This window comes from Aulostomus chinensis, chromosome 1, assembly GCF_037954235.1.
Source record: "Aulostomus chinensis isolate RoL2024-O1b breed Wild chromosome 1, RoL_Achi_v1.0, whole genome shotgun sequence".
NCBI lineage: Eukaryota > Metazoa > Chordata > Actinopteri > Syngnathiformes > Aulostomidae > Aulostomus > Aulostomus chinensis.
This window is the reverse complement of record NC_141320.1, coordinates 14,732,889-14,755,795: the sequence shown is the minus strand read 5'-3', so window position 1 is coordinate 14,755,795 and position 22,907 is coordinate 14,732,889. Positions and strand designations below refer to the sequence as shown.

The 22,907-nt window shown below is 42.4% G+C and overlaps 3 non-coding genes across 3 annotated transcripts; 1 reads left to right on the top strand and 2 right to left on the bottom strand.

The window, feature by feature from the left end:
* Positions 1-237: 237 nt before the first annotated feature.
* Positions 238-310, top strand: trnar-acg (transfer RNA arginine (anticodon ACG)). The gene has a single exon. It is a non-coding gene; the product is annotated as a tRNA-Arg (tRNA).
* Positions 311-1,523: 1,213 nt separating this feature from the next.
* trnal-uaa (transfer RNA leucine (anticodon UAA)) lies at positions 1,524-1,605 on the bottom strand. The gene has a single exon. It is a non-coding gene; the product is annotated as a tRNA-Leu (tRNA).
* Positions 1,606-3,696: 2,091 nt separating this feature from the next.
* Positions 3,697-3,779, bottom strand: trnal-cag (transfer RNA leucine (anticodon CAG)). Its single transcript has one exon. It is a non-coding gene; the product is annotated as a tRNA-Leu (tRNA).
* Positions 3,780-22,907: the final 19,128 nt, after the last annotated feature.

Below are 22,907 nucleotides of genomic sequence, written 5' to 3'. Positions count from 1 at the left end.
CCTGCTTGGACCTGCTGGCTCCTGCTCAGTCCCTCACTCAGCCTCACTCAGCCTCAGCAGCACCGCTCCACTGAGGCCTGATTCAGGTTCCTAGCAACCAAATAGGAGGAGAGCTGAACCTTCTTGCTGGGAGGCCACAGTGCTGACCACTGCACCATTGTGTCCCCTGAAAATGCCACCACCTTGTTTGGATTTTCTGTAACAGCAAGGACACATGAACACAGCCGCTTCTTCACAGGGCTGGTGGTGCAATGGATAACGCGTCTGACTACGGATCAGAAGATTCTAGGTTCAACTCCTGGCCAGCTCGCTTTGAACTTTATACTGAGAAGATGAAGTGAGAACCACTGATCAAAGTCACTGAAGTCCTCCCAGGTTTCCTCCTTGTCTGCTGGAAACATGAACACATGAATGATCCTGCTACCTCTCATGTTCAGCTGCACTTGACAGTGACAGCAGGAGAACAAAAATCCCAGTGTGTCATCAACATTTCCTGTCAATCAATGATAGAAGCTGTTGAATTTCAAAATGAGAAAAAATGAACACCAGAGCACTGGAGAGGAGCACAACACTTCTTTGCTTCCTGGCCACTCTCATGTCTGTCTGTCCATCTGGAGTTGGGGGGAAGAGCTTCACATGTTTTTTCTTTTTTTAAAAAGGAAATGTCATGACTTCCTCTGTATGTTAGAATATGAACTACTAAAAATGTTCATCCACAGTTTAAAGTTAGAATTCAATTTAAAGTAGAAAACTCTTCCCTCTTCAATCCTGTCACTCAGTGTTGTAAACTGTTTCTAACAAATTCTACTGTTCAACAGTTCAAGTGTTTCTAATGAAGCTGAATGTTCTCCTCTACTTTCCTCAATTGTGTTTCTTTCATGTCCTCCTGAGATCAAAGACAGAATTCTAGCTACTGTCAAAGCCCTGATGACATCATCAGGAATTCTGACCTGTCCAGGGTGAACCCTGCCTCTTGGAAACATGGTCAAGTTCTTCTGACTTCTCCAGGAGCGTCCTGCTCACATTGGTCTGTCTTCATTTTGACTCCTCCCACTGCCACAATGACCAGCCTTTATACTCTTGGTGACTGGGGCCCTGGTTGCTGCAGGCCTCAACACCAGCCTGTGGTTGTGAGCAGGGCAGAACAGAACTGACAGTATCTCCCATGCAGGACCTGGGTCAGCACCTGGTGCCAGCTGGGGCACCGCTTGAACCTGGACCCCTGGAAGATCTTCTCCAGGAACTCGCCTTTTTCAATCGAAACAGCGTGAAACTTCAAGTAAAGAATTAAAATTATTTCATTCACAATGAGGCCTCTGTCAAAAAACAAAGGAACAACTGACTACCTCACCATGACTTCACTCTGATCACCAGGAGGTAACCTGGTAGTCAGAGCAGCAATGCTCAGGTCTGTGGACTCAGAGGAGGGTTCTTCTTTTGGTCACAGGTTTGAAGACCTCAGTGGAAGAGAGAGGAGAGACTGTGAGAGACCTGCCACACCTCTCCAGTGATCTGGGACATGATGGCAGTGGTGGGATTTGAACCCACGCCTCCTCAGAGACTGGAGCTTAAATCCAGCGCCTTAGACCGCTCGGCCACACTACCTCACTGAGCTAGTCAGTGAGTTGGTCTGCTAAAGGCATCTTGAAGAGGAAGTAACATAATGATATCAAACTGATTCTGAAGGGGGACTCCTTCCCTCCCACGGTCACAGGAAGTGACGACAGCGCTGCTAGAGGCAGGAAAGAAATGGTAAAAGGACTCAGTTTGTACAGAGCCTTTCTACCTCAGCAGCACTCAAGGAGCTGAACAATGTCCTCTCATTCACACACACTCACACACTGATGCTGAAGGCTGCCATGCAAGGAGCCAACCTACTCATCAGAAGTATTTAGGGGTTCAGTCTCTCACTCAAGGACACTTTGACATGGTCACTGGAGAAAGTGAGGATCAAACCAGCCACCCTTTGGTTGCCAGACGGCCACGCTACTCCTGAGTCATGTGACCTGGATAAGATGGTGAACTACAGCTGATTGCCATGCTAGCAAACCCCCTTTTGTTTGGTTTGGTTGTTGTTTAGTGACTGTGGATGAATACACAGGAGAAGTTGAGCATAAATTTGTGTTCCCTGTTCACTTGAATATCTGCAGGAGTGTGAGGTGGAAATAATACTTGGAGGAGAATGAGAGTTCAGTCTCAGCGCTATGACCTGTGCTGACACTAAAACATGTCAGCCCACAGAACAAAGATGGCAGTCCTCTGGGAAAGCAGGTACACCACACATACATGAAGAAACCCTACAGGAAACAAATATGTTGCCAGAGACTTTTACTCTGTTTTTGTTGTTTACCAAAGTACAGGATTGGAGGGAGACTGATGGTCGCTGTTTGGGTTTTTGGAAAACAAGGAGGCTGTGGGTTCAAGCTGGATTCTCAGAGACGATTTCCCCAACCTCTACATTGGCATCTCCACTGTCATCCAGTCACGTGACTGAAGTCATCCAGTCACGTGACAGAAGTCATCCAGTCACGTGACTGAAGTCATCCAGTCACGTGACTGAAGTCATCCAGTCACATGACTGAAGTCATCCTGTCATGTCAGTGATGTCACTTGGCAGGACTCTCATTGCCGTCTCATTCCAGAAAAGAATCCAGACTCCACCTGTGGCTCCATGATAACTGAGGGACCTCTGGTTGGAGGCTGGAGATGATGTTTGGACTGGAAGGAAACTCCTTGTCCAAATTCCATTGTGTTCAAGTTTAAAGTACCACAATCAGAAGTAGCTGAATCTGACAGGTGGAGGTTTGGAACTACAAGATGGTGATGTTTTCTTGACTTGATGCTCTGACTGTCAGGGTGGATGTCAGCTTCTTCTGCTGCTGCATCTGAGTGGCTATGATTGGAGGTTTTACCCTCCAAGGTTGTTTGGTTCCAGGGGACATTTTAAAATTCCAGTCCCCAACCTGGGCTGTTCTGAAACTCTTCTCCTGAATCACTCCTGAGCTGCAGCAAGAACAAATACCAGTGCCAACCAGATCAACTTAATGGCTGCTAACAGAACTTAGACACTTGATTTCCATCAATCTGGAGCCAAGAAGGCACTCACCTGTGGTTCTCCTCCAGGAGGGTCCAGGTTCTGCCATTGTGGCTCCTGGTGCCACTGCCAGAGAGCCTCAGCTGCACACTGCAACATTTCAACAGGAGATTGACATTCCTTCAAATGTCCTGACATCTGATTCCAATGGTTCTGTTCCATATTTATATTTTAAAATGAATCACACAATGAAAGCTGCCTCAGCAGGTTTAAGAGAGAGAACAAGCTAAGAGATCTGAAACCAGTAAAATATGCTTTTCTGTGTGCAAACTAGTGAGGGGCATGGAAGGATGTTTTACCACCAATACAGAACCCAGACTTTAGTCATGTGATGAGATGGCGACTCTGATTATGAAGTTAATGGACAAAATGTGAATTGAAAGAAAACACATTCCTTCAGCAGACTTTGATCCAACACTGAAGTTAGAGTTTGGTGGCTGCTCCATGTTGGAGGAAACCAGGCGATGTTGGACCATCACAGGGAAGCTCCTTTGCATCCTCTGCTGCCAGTTCAACCACTCACTCCCATCAGTGGAGAGCAGCTTCAACTGGGTTTGGAATTTACCATTGTGGATGCATAGGAATGTGGAGAAAATGTCCTTTGTCAGAAGTGGGATTCGAACCCACGCCTCCAGGAGAGACTGCAACCTGAATGCAGCACCTTAGACCGCTCGGCCATCCTGACAGACACTGAAAGTTGCAGACTTCAATATCAAATGAATTCATTCACTGACAAAGTAGAATTTTTTTCCACAGGAGCTACTGGCTCCTTAGTTGTTACATTTATTGTTAACATTAAACACACAGTCTGAGTTCATGGCAGTAAGAAATGAACCAGAACATTTGAACCACGTAACATCTCTTGATCAGTTTGTTACATGGGACACATTCCAGACAGGAAGGTCCTTCTGAGACTTGAACTCTGATCACTGGATCCAGAGTCCAGAGGGCTCACCCTTCCACCATGGAACCAAACACAAGGAGGAGGTTCCTCTAAATACCACTTGACATCACCTGCAATACAAACTGTTGATATTTGGAGGTTCATCTTGCTCTTGTTCCAGACTACATTGGCAAAAGGATCATGAACCACAAGGAAATCATGGAACTCCAGATTTATTCAGGACTTTCTAACTCCATCGTATGACCTGGGAGCAAAGACTGGCCAGGCCTTCCTTAATTTATCAGTTAATTACTGCTTCAACAAACATGCCACTTAATTAAGTTACCAGAATTTCTCTCATTGAAAAACCCACCAGCCTGATTTCTTGACATGACATGAAAAATTCTCCAAGAACCCACAGTTGGGTGGAAAGATACCAGGTTAACCAGGAGGAGTCCTGTTCCTGAACCATGGATGGAACAAAGTCCACTGGAAAACTCAGCAGTTCCTGAGTGCCAGATCCATCCGGGAGCTTGGGTCTCCCCTTGACTGTGGTGATCCATGAGATCAAGGAGGACAGAGGAAAGAAGGATCCTGTTGGAGATCTCCTCCCTTCTTCCTCCACTTCACTACTACTTGGATGTCAGGAATATGAGGTACTTTACTCAAATGAGGTATTAGGAGTTTCCTGTTTGACAAGAAGGAAGTCAGAGGTTCATACCTCACTTGTTGGTGGTGCCCTCAACCTGCTGAGAGCATCACTTAGTTCTCTACAGAGAAACATGGCAGCTCTGCTGAAGGCTGCAGGAAACCTGCTGGAACTGAGACTTGGACTCAGGTCACTGGATTCAAAGTCCAGGGTGCCAACAGGTCCACCAGGGCATCTGTGCTTTACTTACCGTGTAAAAAGGACCACAGTGGTCGTCTGGTTTTAATTTAACAAACAAATACGGTTGAAAACTTTGAGACAGAGACACAGGGCTCTTATTTGAAGGGCCATGGGATGGGAAATATCCCAGACCTCTGAGATCAGAGCGCTCACTTTGATCTCAGGGTCCTGACTTTGGGGGTTCTTCCTTTGGTCTTCAAATACTTGTGGTTTTTATTGGCAGAACTTTCAACTTGCATGCAAAAAGAGAATCACAGTCAATGTAAACCCAGCAGACAGTGTTTATTTCTAATAAATCAGACAATCGCACAAATGAGAATGAAAGGAAAAAACAATAAAATGTTTAAAATCCTTCTCCACTCTAAAGCTTTTTAAAGTTCATTTGAAGGTTCAAAGGTGGTGGTGAGGAGGTCACCCTGATCCTCCCTGTCGTCACTGCCAGGATTCTTTCTTCTGGTGCTGTGGTTCTTCTGATGAAGGGGGCGTGATGTTTGCTGTCTCAGGCTCCACCAAATGTCCTCTTTAGGACGCCACAATGTGGCCTCTTCACTGCTCCATCTTCCCTGCATCGGAGACACCAGGGTTCCTCCTGGTGCCGACCCCATCGTCCTTCTACCCAATGGTGCGGCCATGGATCCTCAGAAGAGGCTGGGATCCTTCTTCTCATCAGAGCCACAGTTTTTCCTGGAGGGAACAACAGGAGCTTTGTTGTAATGTTTTGCTCGGTGTTTCCTGCTCAGAGCGTCAGGATCTGTGACGCCATCTTGTGGTAGGGGGTCACCATCTTGTTGTGTGGTAGTGGATTCATTGATCTGCTGTTTCAACACATTCAAGTTCATTATCCTACAAGTCAAAGTACATTTGGTGTGGAGTTTTAGTTTCTGGCCTCAATCATAACGTGTGCCTTTCTTCTTCATGAACATTTCTCAGCTTTGTAAGTTTATTCTAGTTTTTCTTCCTCACTTTTCTATTCCATTGTTGTTGAAGATTCTACTGCAGGTTGGAGTTCCCTGTTGACTGAAGCAGAAACAGGAACAACAAGCTGGAGGCTGTCAGAGCTCCAAGTTGGGGGCTGATATTAAAGTAGGAGATGAACACATCCAGGTTAGCATCCCTCTCAGAAGCTGCTACTTTAGCTCTTCAGGATACAGCAGCCTAGCATAGCTTCATCTGGCCAGTTAGTGGCCCACTTTGATGTCTGGGATATCAGGTTCAAGGTTCTTCACAGCTCTGAATGAAGGCTTTCTAAAGTGTTAACCAGTACTCCAGTTGTAAAAAACAATCAGGGGGGATGGTAGATTTTGATGTTTAGGAACAGATCATTTGTGCTGATGACAGCGCATCAGGTGAGAGACCAACAGTGTACCCTTACTCCTCTCAAACAACAAGCATGCTATGGATATTACCTGTCTGCTACTCCTGTCATTGATCTTGACCAAGCCCCCAGGCTGACACTGCTACCACTGCTCCTCCATAGTTAGAGTCAAATGCAGAGGACATTTTCCCACCGGGTGCAAGTGCAACTTCATACTCATGATACCTATAAATCTGGGAATTCTTCTATATTTTGAAACAAAACATTCTCAAGTCAAGTCCATTTTAATTAAAGTGCAAGAGCAAAAGAATGAAACAAATGTACTGTGGCAGGATGGCGCTACACTCCCCACCATGAGGGGCAGTGTGGCAGACGATAGTGAGTGGTCACCTCGAAGTAGACCTGGTCCGACCCTTCTCCGTCCTTTCCACTTCCTCTCCCTCCTTTACGGAGCCGACAGCCGTGCGTGGTGGCGTCTCGCTGGTCAGCAGATCGGTTACAAACAAAGGTACCTCAAAACCTCAAAATAATGCTACAGTGATGTCGGAAGAATTGCTAATGAACTCAAAATGATGCTAACAGTAATGGAGGAAGAGTTGCTAATAACCTCAAAATAATGCTACAATGATGTTGTAAAAATTACTAATGATCTCAAAATGATGCGACAGTGATGTCGTAAGAATTGCTAATGAACTAAAAATGATGCGAAAAGAAATGTAGTGAAAGTTTCGAATAACCTCAAAGTGATGCTGACAGTCATGTAGTAAGAGTTGCTACGAACCTCAAAATAATGCTACAGTGATGTCGGAAGAATTCCTAATGATCTCAAAATGATGCGACAGTGATGTCATAAGAATTGCTAATGAACTCAAAATTATGCTAACAGTAATGTAGTGATAGTTGCTAATAAACTCAGTGATGCTAACAGTAATGTAGTAAGAGTTGCTAAAAACCACAAAATAATGCTACAGTGATGTCGGAAGAATTGCTAATGAACTCAAAATGATGCTAACAGTAATGTAGTGATAGTTGCTAATGAAACTCAGTGATGCTAACAGTAATGTAGTGAAAGTTTCGAATAACCTCAAAGTAATGCTGACAGTGATGTAGTAAGAGTTGCTTCGAACCTCAAAATAATGCGACAGTGATGTTGGAAACATTGCCAATGATCTCAAAATGATGCGACAGTGATGGAGTGATAGTTGCTATAAACTCAGTGATGCTTTCAGTAATGAAGTGAAAGTTTAGAACAACCTCAAAGTGATGCTGACAGTCATGTACTAAGAGTTGCTACTAACCTCATAACAATGCAACAGTAATGTAGTAAGAGTTGCTACGAACCTCCAAATAATGCGAAAGTGATGTCGGAAGAATTGCTAATGATCTCAAAATGATGTGAAAGTGATGTCGTAAGAATTACTAATGAACACAAAATAATGCTAAAAGTAATGTAGTGATAGTTGCTAATAAACTCAGTGAGGCTTACAGTAATGTAGTAAGTGTTTCGAACAATTTCAAATGATGCTGAAAGTCATGTAGTAAGAGTTGCTACTACCCTCAAAATAATGCTACAGTGATGTCGTAGGAATTGCTAATGAACTACAAATAATGCGAAAGTAATGTCGGAAGAATTCCTAATGATCTCAAAATGATGCGACAGTGATGTCGTAAGAATTGCTAATGAACTCAAAATGATGCTAACGGTAATGTAGTGATAGTTGCTAATGATCTCAAAGTGATGCTGACAGTCGTGTAGTAAGAGTTGCTACTTACCACAAAATAATACTACAGTGATGTCGGAAGAATTGCTAATGAACTCAAAATGATGCGAACAGTAATGTAGTGAAAGTTTCGAATAACCTCAAAGTGATGCTGACAGTCATGTAGTAAGAGTTGCTACTAACCTCAAAATAATGCGACAGTGATGTTGGAAGCATTGCTAATGATCTCAAAATGATGCGACAGTGATGGAGTAAGAATTGTTAATGAACTCAAAATGATGCTAAGAGTAATGTAGTGATAGTTGCTAATGATCTCAAAGTGATGCTAACAGTAATGTAGTGAAAGTTTCGAATAACCTCAAAGTGATGCTGACAGAAATGTAGTAAGAGTTTCGAACAACCTCAAAGTGATGCTGACAGTCATGTAGTAAGAGTTGCTTCGAACCTCAAAATAATGCGACAGTGATTTCAGAAGAATTGCTAATGATCTCAAACTGATGCGACACTGATGGAGTAAGAATTGCTAATGAACTCAAAATAATGCTAACAGTAATGTAGTGATGGTGGTAATAAACTCAGTGATGCTTACAGTAATGTAGTAAGTGTTTCGAATAACCTCAAAGTGATGCTGACAGTCATGTAGCAAGAGTTGCTACGAACCTCAATTTAATGCTACAGTGATGTCGTAAGAATTGCTAATAAACTCAAAATGATGCTGGCAGTAATGTAGTGACAGTTGCTAATAAACTCAAAGTGATGCTGACAGTCATGTAGTAAGAGTTGCGACAAACATTTAAATAATGCAACAGTAATGTAGTAAGAGATGCTCCGAACGTCAAAATAATGCGACAGTGATGTCAGAAGAATTGCTAATGATCTCAAAATGATGCGACAGTGATGTAGGAAGAATTGCTAATGAACTGAAAATGATGCTTACAGCAATGTAGTGATAGTTGCAAATAAACTCAGTGATGCTTACAGTAATGTAGTAAGAGTTTCGAACAACCTCAAAGTGATGCTGACAGTCATGTAATGAGAGTATCTACTAATTTCAAAAAGATGCGAAAGTTATGTCATGAGAGTTGCTACTATCCTCAAAATGATGCTCCAGTGATGTACTGAGAGTTGCTTAAAACCTTAAAATGATGCTGACAGTCATGTAGTGAGAGTTGCTACTATCCTCCAAATGATGCTACAGTGATGTAGTGAGAGTTGCTTAAAATCTCAAAATAATGCGACAGTGATGTGGTGAGAGTTGCTTCTGTCACGACCCGGCTCAGAAATCGTGACATCGAAGGAGGGAGACGCGGACTAAACGTGACACACAACTAATAATTTATTATTAGTAACGCAAAATCAACACAAGGCAAACCATAACGTACAGTGGAGTGTGGTTATCAGTAGTGTCAGTGGTGAGTGCGAGTGTGTGCATGAGTGTACAGGGGGTGTATGTGTGCGGTGTGATGGATGCAGAGAACTAAACAAGACATAACTCAAGAAACACAACCATCGCTCCGACGTGGGCCAGGAGGAGTGAGCGAGAGACAACCGGCCAGGTTGGCCGCCAGCTTTATAGCTGGGAGACGCCGGGCCCAGGTGCTCCCAATTAGTCAGCAGCTCCGCCCCATGAAGCTCGAACCCGAGAAGGGAAGGAAGTCAAAAATAATGCAATGCCCCCATGCCCGTGACCATGGGGACGTGACACTACGAACCTCAATATGATGCTACAGTAATGTAGTGAGAGTTGCTACTAATCTAAGAAATGATGCTCCAGTGATGTAAAAAGAATTGCTTCAAACCTTAAAATGATGCTGACAGTCATGAAGTGAGAGTTGCTACTTTCCTCAAAATGATGCTTCAGTGATGTTGTGAGAGTTGCTTAAAACCTCAAAATGATGCGACAGTGATGGAGTGATAGTTGCTATAAACTCAGTGATGCTTTCAGTAATGAAGTGAAAGTTTAGAACAACCTCAAAGTGATGCTGACAGTCATGTACTAAGAGTTGCTACTAACCTCATAACAATGCAACAGTAATGTAGTAAGAGTTGCTACGAACCTCCAAATAATGCGAAAGTGATGTCGGAAGAATTGCTAATGATCTCAAAATGATGTGAAAGTGATGTCGTAAGAATTACTAATGAACACAAAATAATGCTAAAAGTAATGTAGTGATAGTTGCTAATAAACTCAGTGAGGCTTACAGTAATGTAGTAAGTGTTTCGAACAATTTCAAATGATGCTGAAAGTCATGTAGTAAGAGTTGCTACTACCCTCAAAATAATGCTACAGTGATGTCGTAGGAATTGCTAATGAACTACAAATAATGCGAAAGTAATGTCGGAAGAATTCCTAATGATCTCAAAATGATGCGACAGTGATGTCGTAAGAATTGCTAATGAACTCAAAATGATGCTAACGGTAATGTAGTGATAGTTGCTAATGATCTCAAAGTGATGCTGACAGTCGTGTAGTAAGAGTTGCTACTTACCACAAAATAATACTACAGTGATGTCGGAAGAATTGCTAATGAACTCAAAATGATGCGAACAGTAATGTAGTGAAAGTTTCGAATAACCTCAAAGTGATGCTGACAGTCATGTAGTAAGAGTTGCTACTAACCTCAAAATAATGCGACAGTGATGTTGGAAGCATTGCTAATGATCTCAAAATGATGCGACAGTGATGGAGTAAGAATTGTTAATGAACTCAAAATGATGCTAAGAGTAATGTAGTGATAGTTGCTAATGATCTCAAAGTGATGCTAACAGTAATGTAGTGAAAGTTTCGAATAACCTCAAAGTGATGCTGACAGAAATGTAGTAAGAGTTTCGAACAACCTCAAAGTGATGCTGACAGTCATGTAGTAAGAGTTGCTTCGAACCTCAAAATAATGCGACAGTGATTTCAGAAGAATTGCTAATGATCTCAAACTGATGCGACACTGATGGAGTAAGAATTGCTAATGAACTCAAAATAATGCTAACAGTAATGTAGTGATGGTGGTAATAAACTCAGTGATGCTTACAGTAATGTAGTAAGTGTTTCGAATAACCTCAAAGTGATGCTGACAGTCATGTAGCAAGAGTTGCTACGAACCTCAATTTAATGCTACAGTGATGTCGTAAGAATTGCTAATAAACTCAAAATGATGCTGGCAGTAATGTAGTGACAGTTGCTAATAAACTCAAAGTGATGCTGACAGTCATGTAGTAAGAGTTGCGACAAACATTTAAATAATGCAACAGTAATGTAGTAAGAGATGCTCCGAACGTCAAAATAATGCGACAGTGATGTCAGAAGAATTGCTAATGATCTCAAAATGATGCGACAGTGATGTAGGAAGAATTGCTAATGAACTGAAAATGATGCTTACAGCAATGTAGTGATAGTTGCAAATAAACTCAGTGATGCTTACAGTAATGTAGTAAGAGTTTCGAACAACCTCAAAGTGATGCTGACAGTCATGTAATGAGAGTATCTACTAATTTCAAAAAGATGCGAAAGTTATGTCATGAGAGTTGCTACTATCCTCAAAATGATGCTCCAGTGATGTACTGAGAGTTGCTTAAAACCTTAAAATGATGCTGACAGTCATGTAGTGAGAGTTGCTACTATCCTCCAAATGATGCTACAGTGATGTAGTGAGAGTTGCTTAAAATCTCAAAATAATGCGACAGTGATGTGGTGAGAGTTGCTTCTGTCACGACCCGGCTCAGAAATCGTGACATCGAAGGAGGGAGACGCGGACTAAACGTGACACACAACTAATAATTTATTATTAGTAACGCAAAATCAACACAAGGCAAACCATAACGTACAGTGGAGTGTGGTTATCAGTAGTGTCAGTGGTGAGTGCGAGTGTGTGCATGAGTGTACAGGGGGTGTATGTGTGCGGTGTGATGGATGCAGAGAACTAAACAAGACATAACTCAAGAAACACAACCATCGCTCCGACGTGGGCCAGGAGGAGTGAGCGAGAGACAACCGGCCAGGTTGGCCGCCTGCTTTATAGCTGGGAGACGCCGGGCCCAGGTGCTCCCAATTAGTCAGCAGCTCCGCCCCATGAAGCTCGAACCCGAGAAGGGAAGGAAGTCAAAAATAATGCAATGCCCCCATGCCCGTGACCATGGGGACGTGACACTACGAACCTCAATATGATGCTACAGTAATGTAGTGAGAGTTGCTACTAATCTAAGAAATGATGCTCCAGTGATGTAAAAAGAATTGCTTCAAACCTTAAAATGATGCTGACAGTCATGAAGTGAGAGTTGCTACTTTCCTCAAAATGATGCTTCAGTGATGTTGTGAGAGTTGCTTAAAACCTCAAAATGATGCTTCAGTGATGTAGTGAGAGTTGCTACGAAGCTCAAAATGATGCTACAGTGATGTAGTAAGAGTTGCTAAAAATCTCAAAATGATGCTTCAGTGATGTTGTGAGAGTTGCTAAGAACCTCAAAATGATGCTCCAGTGATGTAATGAGAGTTGCTTCAAACCTTAAAATGATGCTGACAGTCATGAAGTGAGAGTTGCTACTTTCCTCAAAATGATGCTCCAGTGATGTAGTGAGAGTTGCTTAAAACCTCAAAATGATGCTACAGTGATGTGGTGAGAGTTGCGAAAAACCTCAAAATGATGCTACAGTGATGTAGTGAGAGTTGCTACGAACCTCAAAATGATGCTACAGTGATGTGGTGAGAGTTGCTACGAACCTCAAAATGATGCTACAGTGATGTAGTGAGAGTTGCTACGAACCTCAAAATCATGCTCCAGTGATGCAGTAAGAGTTGCTTAAAACCTTAAAATGATGCTGACAGTCATTTAGTGAGAGTTGCTACTATCCTCCAAATGATGCTACAGTGATGTAGTGAGAGTTGCTACTATCCTCAAAATGATGCTACAGTTATGTAGTGAGAGTTGCTTAAAATCTATAAATGATGCTTCAGTGATGTAGTGAGAGTTGCTAAAACCCTAAAAATGATACTGACAGTAGTGTAGTGACAGTTTCTGCTTAACTCAAAATAAAGCTACAGTCAGGTAGTGAGAGTTGCTACGAACCTCAAAATGATGCCAAAGTGATAGAATGAGACTTGCTACTAACCTAAGAAATGATGCCACAGTGATGTGGTGAGAGTTGCAACTAATCTCAAAATGATGCCAAAGTGATGTCATGAGAGCTGCTACGAACCTCAAAATGATGCTAAAGTCATTTAGTGAGAGTTATTAAAAACCTCAAAATGATGCTACAGTAATGTTGTGACAGTTGCTAAAAACCTCAAACTGATGCTACAGTGATGTATTGAGAGTTGCAACTCACCTAAAAATGATGCTGGAGTGATGTGGTGAGAGTTGCTAAAAACCGCAAGATGATGCAACAGTAATGTCGTGAGAGTTGCTACGATGCTCAAAATGATGCTACAGTGATGTAATAAGAATTGCCACTAACCAAACAAATGATGCTACAGTGATGTAGTGAGAGTTGCTCCGAACCTCAAAATGATGCTGATAGTGATGTCATGAGAGTTGCTACGATCCTCAAAATGATGCTACAGTGATGTGGTGAGAGTTCTACAAACCTCAAAATGATGCTGACAGTAATGTAGTGAGAGTTGCTACGAACCTTTAAATGATTCTTCAGTGATGTAGTGAGAGTTGCTACTAACCTCAAAATTATGTTACACTGATGTGGTGAGAGTTCTACGAACCTCAAAATGATGCTCAAGTGATGTAATGAATGTTGCTACTAATTCAAAAATGATGCTAAAGTGATGTAATGAGAGTTGCTACGAACCTAAGAAATGATGCGACAGTGATGTAGTGATAGTTACTAGGATGCTCAAAATGATGCTGACAGTAATGTAGTGAGAGTTGCTTAAAACCTAAAAATTGACGTTAAAGTCATGGAGTGAGAGTTGCTACGAACCTCAAAATGATGCAGTGATGAAGTAAGAGTTGACACTATCCTCAAAATGATGCTTACAGTAATGTAGTAAGAGTTTCTTCTTAACTGAAAATAAAGCTACAGTAATGTAGTAAGAGTTTCTTCTTAACTGAAAATAAAGCTACAGTGATGTAGTGAGAGTTTCTTCTTAACTGAAAATAAAGCTACAGTGATGTAGTGAGAGTTTCTTCTCACATAAGAAATGATAATCAAGTGATGTAATGAGAGATGCTACGAACCTAAGAAATGATGCTACAGTGTTGTAGTGAGAGTTGCTACTAATGTCAAAATGATGCGGACAGTGATGTAATGAGATTTGATACAAACCTAAGAAATAATACTCCAGTGATATGGGGAGAGTTGCCAAAAACCTAAAAATGATGGTGACAGTGATGTAATGAGAGTTGCTACTAACCTAAGAAATGATGCTGCAGTGATGTGGTGAGAGTTGCTACGATGCTCAAAATGATGCTAAAGTGATGTAATGACAGTTGCTACTAACCTAAGAAATGATGCTACAGTGATGTAGTGAGAGTTGCTACTGATCTCAAAATGATGCCACAGTGTTGTAAAGAGAGTTGCGACGAACCTCAAAATGATGCTTACAGTGATGTAGTGAAACTGCGACTAATCTCAAAATGATGCTTGCAGTGATGTCGTGAGAGTTGCTACGAACCTCAAAATGATGCGAACGTGATGTAATGAGAGTTGCTATTAACCTAAGAAATGATGCGACAGTGATGTAATGAGATTTGCTTAAAACCTCAAAATGATGCTACAGTGATGTAGTGAGAGTTATTACGAACCTCAAAATGAATCTGCAGTGATGAAGTAAGAGTTTCTGCTTAACTGAAAATAGAGCTACAGTGATGTAGTGAGAGTTGCTACTCATCTAAAAATTATGCTACAGTCATGTAAAAAGAGTTTCTTCTCAAATAAGAAATGATAATCAAGTGATGCAATGAGAGATGCTACTAACCTAAGAAATTATGCTACAGTGATGTAGTGAGAGTTGCTACTAATGTCAAAATGATGCTTACAGTGATGTAATGAGAGTTGCTACTAACCTAAGAAATGATGCGACAGTGATATAGTGAGAGTTGCTAGGATGCTCAAAATGATGCTGACAGTGATGTAGTGAGAGTTGCTACTAAGCTAAGAAATGATGCTAAAATGATGTAATGAGAGTTGCTACAAACCTAAGAAGTGATGCTACAGTGATGTGGTGAGAGTTGATAGTAATTTCAAAATAATGCTAAAGCAGTGTAATGAGAGTTGCTACTTCCCTAAGAAATGATGCTACAGTGATGTAGTGAGAGTTGCTACGAACCTCAAAATAATGCTACAGTGATGTAGTGAGAGTTGCTACGAACCGCAAAATGATGCTACAGTGATATAATGAGGTTTGCTATTTACCTAAGAAATGATGCTACAGTGATGTGGTGAGAGTTGATAGTAATTTCAAAATCACGCTTAAGTGATGTAATGAGAGTTGCTACTTTCCTAAGAAATGATGCTACAGTGATGTGGTGAGAGTTGCTACGAACCTCAAAATAATGCTACAGTGATGTGGTGAGAGTTGCGAGGAACCTCAAAATGATGCTACAGTGATGTAGTGAGAGTTGCTACGAATCTCAAAATGATGCTGACAGTGATGTAATGAGAGTTGCTACAAACCTAAGAAGTGATGCTACAGTGATGTGGTGAGAGTTGATAGTAATTTCAAAATAATGCTAAAGCGGTGTAATGAGAGTTGCTACCTCCCTCAGAAATGATGCTACAGTGATGTAGTGAGAGTTGCGACGAACCGCAAAATGATGCTACAGTGATGTAATGAGAGTTGCTAATAACCTCAAATTGATGCTACAGTGATGTAGTGAGAGTTGCTCATGACATCAAAATGATGCTCACAGTCTTGTGAGCTTCATAAAGACCCAGGCCACTATTGGGGGTCATGCATCATTGTGGCTGACCAATGGTCCAACTTCATCAGTCAGTCAGTCAGAGACATTAGCATTTGTCGGCCTGGCCTGCTGCCAAAGACTAACTCTGCTTTAGTTGATTTACCTGTGCAGCCATGTCACGCTCCTCTCGGCCACCTCCACGGTCAGACGCCAGGTTAAACCAGCCAATGGCGTAAGAATCACTCTCAGAATCTGAAGCGCTCGTAGCTGCAGGGTTTTTCCACACAGCTTCTGTTGAGAGACAAAGTCCATCACTTGATTAACTCTCACCAACAGAAATGTGCAGTTTTCCACTCAGGACAGCTGCTGCATGCTGCTGTTTGTAAAAAGAAGGTCCAGTGGATCCGTTCAGTTCTACATTATTCAGCAGAGAGATGTCACCATAGAATAATGACCATATTTCCTAAAATTATAGCTCAACCACAGAGGGACCAGGCTACTCGAATGACCTCTGTTTACTAGAAGTGCTTCTCCTATGGTGGTGAACTCCTCAGCTGTCAGTGGAGTCAAATCTGTCTTAGAGAGGCCAGAGGTTCCCACACTGGTTCCCTCTCATCATGCAGCCCTGACAGCTGTGTGTGCTGTTCCAGCGTGTTGGCACCTCACTGATGAGTTTCAGGGTTGGCCCTCCCATCTGTTGCTGCACCTGTGCCAGCTTCTCCTTGGCTGTAGTGCTGATCTGAAGGATGTGACAGTGTTCCTGGCTTTGTGTCTGATGATGGAAGTGGGGGATCTGATCACAGGATTTTCTGACTCCGAGATTCAGACGATGTGCAGTGCAGACTGAGTGGTGAATTTGGAGCTGTCTAGTGGATGCTGTCATGTTTGGTGCTGCGTCACTCACAAGACACTTGACTTTGTTGGTGATGGCCCAGTCCTCCATCAGGCCTCTTTGGACTGGGGCCAAACTGTCAGCAGGGTGACTTTGTGGAAAGTCTTGCACTCCCAACACATTCATTCTCACGAATGCAGTGACAGGTCAGAGCCAAGGGAGCCTCCATGTCCACAGATGTCCACATGGCAGCTGGACTTCCTTTTTCACTCCTTCCCGTTCCTCCTGGTACTTTTTGGCCACCGTTTGTTTGATGGTCTGAAAATGACACCCAGAGTAAATCAATACATTGAAATTAGAGATGAAATAAACTGGAGATATCAAGGACTGCTTTAGATCCTTTCCACACAAACCTTTCTGGTTGGCAAACATATGAGGCTCAAGGACCTGAACCAGTTCCCTGAACCCTTCCCTCTCAACAGTGCTGAGGGGCTGGCAGTCCTTCAGGATGAAATTCAGCAGAGCCTCATCCAGCATCTGCTTCCTGGAAGCTGGATGGTTAAAGATGAAGGAGAGAAGAAATGAATAGGAATTAATTCTCAACGAAGCAACTGTGAGTCAGTTGGAGAGTGGCTGTATACCTGAGTTCATCCTGGTGGATCTGGGACTTCATTCTCATGCCTGGCCCCATCATGCCTCAGCACTGAAGAGGTGCTTTTGTTGAGATGAGACGCTTCTGTCCAACAAATGCCACATTCAACCTGCAGAAAAGAACATGAGTACTCAGCTAAAAGTTCCTTTCTTCATGGTGACTGGTGTTTCTTAGTCTTAGACCACCAGGTTTCCAATGAGGTGTATCGGATACGTTGTTGTGTGCCGCTGAAATCCGTCCAATTCCAGCGTTGTTTCCTCATGAAATATGTTTGCCTTAAAGCTCATTAAAGTGTTGAACCACAATATCGTTCACCATAACTTAGTCAACTTCAAGATAACCTACTTCTACATTCCAGTCCCGGCTGCTCCTGTTCTGCTGCAGTCCAGAAAACAACAACCCGATACAATTGGCGCTCCTTCCCACAGCTCCGGCCCGGATCCGCATGGTTCCGCTGACTGACTGTGAGACTGCTCCCTCCAGAGTGGCACAGCCCGATGGGGGTCCTTATCTGGCACGGGGCGTAAAACAGGTGCGACTGGAAAGCCTGGTTTATTCTGCGTCGAGGGAACGCGTTGCTCTGCAATTCACCGCCAAGCCGCTAGGGGGTGTGGCTTTGTCTTTGTATTGTTTACGGGGCTCTTGTCGGATTCCTTGGTTTTCTTCCGGTCACAGACAACAATTGTTGGCCATTTGTCAGTCTTTGTAGTGCCGCGAATGATCCTTTCTTCATCTTGGTCCATTTTTTCTTGGAGCTTTCACCACAGAAACTTTGAAAATGGCGGTGTTGTTGTGCTGCGACTGAACCGGAAATGACGTTCTGAGCGGACCAATCACAGTCCTCGACGTTGACGTCACCATGCGTCGACGCGACACGGAGGCAGGATTTTGTTGGGGCTTGCGTCGACGCGACGCAGAAGCATAAATCAGGCTTTAGTGGTTTAGAATCTCACGCCAAGCCAGAGAACCAGGTCCTGAATCAGTCACGTGGTCACTGCCGGTCGGCGAGGATTTGGACGTCACTAAATACGTCATCAATACACGTTTTTCAAAACGAAATCCTGGATTACTCCACTCATCACTACCGCTGCTACCAGATCCTGGTGCTGCTGGAGGAGGCTGCAGACCTGAAGAGGCTCAAGCTGCCTCCCGTAGCTCCACCTTCTCACCGTCTGTCCATCAGTCTCTTCCCTTTCTCTCTCTCTTTATCTCTGTCCCTCTCTTTCCTTCTGCGTATCTGTCTTCCTCCATTATCTGTCTTTGTCTCTGCCCTGCTCTCCTGCTCTCTTTCCCCCCAACCGGTCAAAGCAGAAGGCCGTCCCCACTGATCCTGGATCTGCTCCACGTTCCTGCCTGTTAAAAGGAAGGTTTTCATCACCACTGTTGCAGGATGTGCTGCTGATGGAGAATTGTTGGGTGTAGGTTCATTGAAGGAGTTTGGTTCTAGACCTGCTCTACTAGTAAAGAGTCATGAGAGAACTTTTGTTGTGATTTGGTGCAATACAAATAAAACTGACTTGACTTGACTACATCTATATACATGTACATCTCTATAGGTTTATCTTTACATCTATATAACAACATCTTGTCTTATTATGGCAAAAGGTTTCTGAGGTTTGTACAGTAACTTGGGGGGGGGGGTACCACAGCATTAGCTGTTTCCCATGGACTCTGCATCATTCACAACTCCTAAGCAGGTTACTAAAACAATATTATGAAGAATAATAATCATTTACAATATTTTCATAAAGCAGCAAACCGACAGATCCTTGTCCCTGATTCTTCTCTCTCTCTGGCCTCCATGCAGGTCCTACCTCAGACGGTGCTCACAGTGGTTCTCAGTGAGCTCAGGGAGCTTGTGAGGATAACCAGACACATGAAAAACTAGAGGGAACATTGGCTGGAGCTCAGTGTCTCCTGATGTACATGGCAGGGAAGCTGCTGCTGATGTCATCAAAATGAGCCCTGGAATCACAAGGTTTGCTGTGACGAGAGGCAGTGACATCAAGACATGTTTGGAGCTGTTTATGGTTGATGGTTCTGTTCATGCCACTGTCACTAAAAAGAGTCAGCATTGCTGTGACAAACCTCAAAGGAAAAAAAGTCCATGGTGACAAGAGGAAAGACATTGATGAGGGACACCTGGATGCTTCTATTGGTGTTCTTCTTCTTCCTGGAGTGTTCAGATCCTGCAGTGAGGCCACTGATCGTCTCTGGGACGCATCGACAGGCAGAAATATTTTCCGGGCCACAAGGCCACTTCAGAACTTTCAACGAACATCAAGAGTCCTCAGATTTGACGACAGAGACACCGGAGCAAGAACTGACAAGCTTGCCCCCATTGGGGATGTCTGGGAAAGATGGGTGCAGCTCCTTGCACCAACATTCAACCCAGGGCCAGAGGTGAGAGTGGATGAACGTCTTGTCCCTTTCTGAGGAAAATGCCCCTTCCAGCAGTCCATGCCCAGTAACCAGGAAGGACGGCAGAGCAGAGTTTGTGTTCTGGCCTGTTCTGCTTTTCATTTAGTGTTTATATTAAAGTTCTGTTGCTGAAAAAAAGACTTTTATGCCAAACCCAAAGGTTCATTTTATCATTTTTTAATTGAAATCGAGGGTTTACTGACTAAAAAAAGGTCCAGAGGCCCACAACAAAATATTCAAACCAATATTTCCATGGATAAGGAAGCCTACCAAGGAAACCAAGAGATGGAAACAACTTGGATGATAGAAAATTGTTTTTAGTGAATTTTACAGCTGATTGAAGATGTGGGTCAAAACTGACCGTTACCATAGAGATGGGAACAGAAAACTCAAATTGAAGCTCAAAAGGGGACTGAGCTCCAATGGTAGAGTGCTAGCTTAGCATGTGAGAGGTAGAGGGATCGATGCCCTCATTCTCAGAATACTTCAGCTTGTTCTGTTGATCAGAGGAGCTGCTGGGTGATGAATGCTGATGTTTGTCCACTGCTGTGATAAAGTGTCCCCTGTTACTGAGATGTGGATGAACACCTGCTCAGGTCAAAGCTGCAATCAAACCAGGGACTCTGAACCTCCCACACAGTGAAGGAGTTTGTCCTGCAGGTTGATGGACGCTTATTAAGTTCTATCTTTGATCAAATATAAGAAATGTAAAATAATTCACCATTGATTGCATTTCCCTCCTTTCTTTGTTGCCCTCAGACTTTCTGAGAACTGTAGGAGGAACTGCTCTCTGTTCTGTGTTTGTTCTGCTCAATGGAGGAAGGAACGGAGCTCTAAGTTTTCCAGTTCCTACATCAGTGAATGGACTTTCTGTGCTGCAAGGAACCAAAGCTACTAAGGAGGATGACAGAGTTTGTCCTTGCAGGAGTCAGTGACTTAATAGAGTCTAACAAAGGGTTGAACCTGAATGAGACAGTCACTCTTCACCCTGGTTGAAGTTTAGTGTTGAACAAACTGTCATCATCAAAAGTAGAAGTGTTCTTGTCTTGCTACTGTGAGACAGTCGCTAGAAAAGTGACCACTAATAATTTCATGTGGCATGCAATTAACAAAAGACCACAAATGACACTGGTCAAGTTAATTTTATTTGTATTGCACCAAATCACAACAAAGTTCTCTCATGTCTCTTTACTAGTAGAGCAGGTCCAGCACCAAACTCCTTCAATGAACCTCCACCCAACAATTCTCCATCAGCAGCACATCCTGCAACAGTGGTGATGAAAACCTTCCTTTTAAAAGGCAGGAACGTCGAGCAGATCCAGGATCAGTGGGGACGAGGTTACAAACAAAGGTACCTCAAAACCTCAAAATAATGCTACAGTGATGTGGGAAGAATTGCTCATGATCTCAAAATGATGCGAAAGTAATGGAGGAAGAGTTGCTAATAACCTAAAAATAATGCTACAATGATGTTGTAAAAATTGCGAAAGATGATGCTAACAGTAATGTAGTGATAGTTGCTAATAAACTCAAAGTGATGCTGACAGTCATGTAGTAAGAGTTTCTACGAACCTCAAAATAATGCGACAGTGATGTCAGAAAAATTGCTAATGATCTCAAAATGATGCGACAGTGATTTGGTAAGAATTGCTAATGAACTAAAAAAGATGCTAAATGTAATATAGAAAGTGTTTCGAACAACCTCAAAGTGATGCTGACAGTCAGGTAGTAAGAGTTGCTACTAACCACAAAATAATGATACAGTGATGTCGGAAGAATTGCTGATGAACTCAAAATGATGCTAACAGTAATGTAGTGAAAGTTTCGAATAACCTCAAAGTAATGCTGACAGTGATGTAGTAAGAGTTGCTTCGAACCTCAAAATAATGCGACAGTGATGTTGGAAACATTGCCAATGATCTCAAAATGATGCGACAGTGATGGAGTAAGAATTGCAAATAAACTCAAAATGATGCTAACAGTAATGTAGTGACAGTTGCTATAAACTCAGTGATTCTTTCAGTAATGAAGTGAAAGTTTTGAATAACCTCAAAGTGATGCTGACAGTCTTGTAGTAAAAGTTGCTACGAACCTCCAAAAAATGCGACAGTGATGTCGGAAGAATTGCTAATGATCTCAAAATGATGTGACAGTGATTTAGTAAGAATTGCTAATGAACTCAAAATGATGCTAACAGTAATGTAGTGATAGTTGCTAATCAACTCAGTGATGCTGACAGTAATGTAGTGATAGTTGCTAATCAACTCAGTGATGCTGACAGTAATGTAGTAAGTGTTTCGAACAATTTCAAATGATGCTGAAAGTCATGTAGTAAGAGTTGCTACGAACCTTAAAATAATGCAACAGTAATGTAGTAAGAGTTGCTACGAACCTCAAAATATTGCGACAGTGATGTCGGAAGAATTGCTAATGATCTCAAAATGATGCGACAGTGATGTAGTAAGAATTGCTAATGAACTCAAAATGATGCTAACAGTAATGGAGTGAACGTTTCGAATAACCTCAAAGTGATGCTGACAGTCATGTAGTAAGTGTTGCTAAGAACCTCAAAATAATGCGACAGTAATGTAGTAAACGTTGCTACGAACCTCAAAATATTGCGACAGTGATTTCGGAAGAATTGCTAATGAACTCAAGATGATTCAAACAGTAATGTAGTGGTAGTTGCTAATCAAGTCAGTGAGGCTTACAGTAATGTAGTAAGAGTTTCGAACAACCTCAAAGTGATGCTGACAGTCATGTAGTAAGAGTTGCTACGAACCTCAATTTAATGCGACAGTGATGTCAGAAGAATTGCTAAAGATCTTAAAATGATGCGACAGTGATTTAGTAAGAATTGCTCATGAACTCAAAATGATGCTAACAGTAATGTAGTGATAGTTGCTAATCAAGTCAGTGATGCTTACAGTAATGTAGTAAGTGTTTCGAATAACCTCTAAGTGATGCTGACAGTCATGTAGGAAGAGTTGCTACGAACCTCAAAATAATGCGACAGTGATGTCAGAAGAATTGCTAATGATCTCAAAATGATGCGACAGTGATGTCGTAAGAATTGCTCATGAACTCAAAATGATGCTAACAGTAATGGAGTGAACGTTTCAAATAACCTCAAAGTGATGCTGACAGTCTTGTACTAAGAGTTGCTACGAACCTCAAAATAATGCGACAGTGATGTCGGAAGAATTGCTAAAGATCTCAAAATGATGCGACAGTGACTTCAGAAGAATTGGTAATG